This window comes from Lethenteron reissneri, chromosome 10, assembly GCF_015708825.2.
Source record: "Lethenteron reissneri isolate LAM-NWPU_2019-01 chromosome 10, ASM1570882v1, whole genome shotgun sequence".
Classification (NCBI taxonomy): Eukaryota; Metazoa; Chordata; class Hyperoartia; order Petromyzontiformes; family Petromyzontidae; genus Lethenteron; species Lethenteron reissneri.
This window is the reverse complement of record NC_083788.1, coordinates 7039100-7043599: the sequence shown is the minus strand read 5'-3', so window position 1 is coordinate 7043599 and position 4500 is coordinate 7039100.

The following is a 4500-nucleotide window of genomic DNA, read 5'->3' as shown; positions in this document are numbered from 1 at the left end:
CCTATTTTCACTGCAATAAACAATGTCATTGGATTTGTAGCTTGGTGTGGATATCCACTGCCACCTTGTAACCTGTGTACACATACAGTTTGAACCGACTCAAACTGGTTTCAAATTGAGCAAACCAAACTAGCGACGACTGAACCAAACCAAACCAAAACCAAACCAAACTAAGCTAAACCAAACCTCTTGAGTTGGCTTGAACCGAAAAGATGTGCGGCAAACAATATTCGCATTCAATACAAATATCAAGTGTATTAATCGCTAATTTCTACGCAGGCTTTCTTCATATTGAGATTCACTAGCAAGTACTGGACGACGATGTCGTCCACAGCCATCTCCTCAAGCTTGGCACGCCCAATGTCCTTGAACGCAGTGTGGTAGTTCAATGGCAGTGAAACCCCAACACTAGGCAACATCCGCGCCCACGAGCGCACACACATCTCGGCCTTGAACGTGCACTTGTGCAGGTTTGGTCGGTCGAGAAAGGAGCGCTTGGCGGCCGAGTTTGCTCTCTCGGAGGGCACGGACGACGCCGGGATAGGCAAATAGTCGAGAACCACGCGTCGTAGGCGCGGGTACTTGCCGCCGTACAGCTTCCACCACTCGACGACGTCCATGCTCAGGTCCTGAGTCGGCTCAAGCAGGAAGCGGTCGACCTCGGAGGCGGCGCCGTCGTGAGCGTTGGGCGCGTAGACCATGTCAAAGAGGATGTTAATGCCGTCCGTCGTCAACGCTGGGTAGCGCTGGTTGAGAATGTCCGTCATCATGTCCTTGATATTGCTGTACTCGGCCTTTACAACCAACCAAACTAGTTTGAGCCGGTTCCACCCTGTCCGAGCCAAACCGAGTCGGTTTTCGTAGCCCCAAACCAAACCGAACCAGTTCAAACAGAGCCAAACCAAACCGATTTGGTTCGGTTCAAACCGCGGTTTGGTGGTTTGAGCCAAACCGTGCCGACCCCTAGTGACCACCCATTGGCCCCCTCCACCGGTGACCCCCCTCCAGTATCATCCGGTCACATGTCCCCAGGTCAACCAGAGTATCATGCCCCCAACGTAACCCTAGCTGGCTGACACTCTCTCGCTCTCTCAACGGGAGCCCGCACCGCACGCTGTGCGTGGTGCCACCGCGCTTAACCAGCGCTCACCCAAGCCTCCACTAGGGCTGGTACTACATCCCGTGTCCGAGGTGCACCACAGTGACATTTCCAGTCACTACACATGTGTAAAGAGTAGCCCCGAAATAGCTTGATGCCCTGTCTTACTTTTCCTCTAACCCTTTTCTGCCTTTCCCTTTCAACTCTCGTCGAATCACTTTCCACTCCTCCCATTTCCCCCACTTAGAGGAGTGGGAGGTGGTCCCATTGACTTCATCCATCATGTGGCTGGCGATGTTATCTGTGAGTTCTGAACATCCCTGGGCTTATTCTTTGTTGGTGAAGGCCAGAATGGTGTCACCATTATTGTTTTAGGTGTGTGTACCCAGAAACCCTTGGTGAAGGAAAGATTGGTGATTCAAGCAGTCGCCCATTAAATTGTCCCTTTGTGTGCTTGCTTCAAATGAGCAGATCCTACACACACACACATACAGACAGGTATATGCATGTGTGTTTATATAGGTACGTGGGTGCACGTATAGGTGTGCTTGTGGATTTGCATGTCTGTGTGTGTATGTGTGTGTGCGGTTGTGTAGCGGTTGGCGCACTGCTCTGTGAACTTGGCGACCCAAGTTTGATTCTCACTCAAGGCCAACATCAATGACGATTATTTGAACCGGTCTTGGGCCTCCCCCTCCCCTAGGTCGACACAACCTCATGAGTACCTGGTGTGGTGCGTGTGAACGCCACCACTCGGGAGACAAAGGCAGAGCTGGCTGTGGTGCTGGCCTCCCACCCCCTCTTGTGCCGTTCTGGCTTTCATAGGTGCTCGGTAACAACAATTGCCCCAACAGTCTGCTACAGGCTATACGGGGGGAGATCTGTCTTGTATACATACATGTGTGTGCGGGTGTGAGTTATTGAATGAATGTGATTGTATGCGTGTTTGTGAACACAACTCAACAGCCTGCGAATAGCGACGATTCTAACTCCGCATGTACAACTACTCAACATCGGAAACTCAACATCAACTCAACAAAAACCTAACATCAACCGCAACTCAACAGCATCTCAACTCACCAATTCAACATCTCAACTCAACAGCATTTCAACAAGTCATCTCAAAAGCAACTCAACTCAACGTCGTTTTACCCCACTGTCTGTGGGTCGTGTCCACAACTCGCAAACTCTTCACTCTCCATAAGAGGCTTTTTGGGTCACTCTCTTCACTCTCACTCGCCCTGCCCATGAGTGGTGACCATAGTGGATAGAGGCTGAATGGTCCGAGTCCTCGCCCTGGGAGAGGGAGAATCTACACTGATTGTTTTACCTTGTCAAGTCCACCTCAAGACATTTGGGCCTTAGTGACTCGACCAGGAATGGTTAATCCCCACTGTAGATTAAACATTAGTTATCTCTTGGTATGTGCACAATACTACATAGCCCTTCGACAACAGTTTCCCCCATTGTGTCTGTGTGAATGTGTTTATTCATCTATTAGGCACTGTGTAGTAAAAAAAGAATACTGTAATTGATTTATTTAATTTCAAATTTGAGTTGTATAAAATGTTGTAGTTATGTTTTACAGTGACTGAGGTGAGTGTGAAGTTAATGTAGCTTAGATGCAAGTTAACTGTGACGTGTATAATGTATGTGTTTCTTCTTCTTCTTGGTTCTTTCGGTAAAGTCACGTAGAAGGGAAGTAATAAAATAATAAAAATAAAACAATAAAATAATTCTCACGACATTTCGGCCACAACGCAAGCAGCCGGTCCTCAGGTGAAGACCAGGTCTGTCGAGGCGACAGCGCTGTATGTGTTTCTTTATAGAATCTTATTTTGTGTGCGGCATTGTGCATGAAGGAGAGACTGATTTAGGCAGTCCTTCTGTCGGGAGCTTGGACCGCTTCAGCTTCGACCTCTGGTATTCAGGTTTGGGTGGACTGGTTCTGGCTCCAGGTCACCATGCAGGGTGTGGACAGTTCTCCACTCGGCAAGAAACTGCCGAACAACAGGGAGTGGCACTTGTTTTGAACAACATCACTTGCCCCAACAGTCTGTTAAAGTCTATACGGGGCGGGGGGGGGCATCTTTGTCTTATGCGCATGTGTGCGTCGGTCAGGATGTGCCGCAGGAGCTAGAGGAGATGGCCGAGCGGTTTGAGCAGAACCAGCGCGAGAAGGAGCTACGCGGAGACCGACCCAGGTGGGCAGTCGCCCTCATAATTACAATAATGCAGAGTCCTCTTGTCGGTCGACTGCTGTGTCGCCCGTGGGAGATGATTGCTCATGCTTCACCATGCTGGTGGGGTGGGTGGCTGCAGGACCAATTTAGACGCTACTCAGATTTTTCGTGGATATAATTTACCCTCCGAATTCACCGTTTGAGTTCATATTTAATCATTCACAAGCATTACGTTTCGCATGTAATTTGATGCACGTGTCGCGAGAATAACGTTGCATTTTAATGGATGAATCGTAATTGAGAGTTACGTGCCCAATCGTAGTTAAGTCTTGCTGTTGACCGGGGGTGGGGAACGTCCGGCCCGCGGGCCGTATAAGGCCCGCGAAATAATTTGGTCTGTTCCAGCCGTCACATTAGGGGTGAGTTAATTAAATGTTTGACCAAATATAACGGGCCAGTTTTTAAGTTGATAATTTTGCATGGCCCGCGAATGATGTTATAAATGGCCCTTGGCAGAAACAAGGTTCCCCACCCGTGCTGTCGACCAATGCGTTTGGCTTCATTGATCATCCAGCAGTGAATTTCTCACCGGCGGTCAGTAGCCTCCTTCACTTCATTATCACTCTTCTTTTGTGACTACCATGGGCGCGGTTTCTTTACTCATTGGTTCCTCCATTCATCCACACTGGAGGTCACATAACTTGTTTTTCTGATTCTTTCCAAACACACTTTTGATTTTTAAAGTGAGTTCAAGAAACATTAAACTCTTACTCATTATGCCTTTAGTGATATTATTTTTTGGGGGCCTTCAGACGATCTAACCAAAAAGCCTTTATTATGAATACTATTGGTCACGAAAGCTTATGTTTAAACTGCCTTTTAGGCCTGTTCTCCACTTTTGTAAGGAATTCCTCCCCTGCCATTTAAAATTTCCTTTCTTGATTGAAGATATCTCTTTTCTGCATGTGGTTTCTGATGTGCACTACATCAAATAAAAATTGCAGGTTTGGTGGGCGAGGAAGATTTGCGGACCGCGATGCCGTCGCCGGCGTGTTCGAGGGACTCCTGTAGAGGGGGTACGCGAGGGGGTCCATTGCACCCCTGGAACCTTGGATGCACATCGGTAGCATGTCTACTTCAGACTTCTTTCCTGGTTTCTGTCTGCAGCTGAATTTCGTTAATGTTACAGCTAGCCCAGCATTCAGGCGATAGTACTGC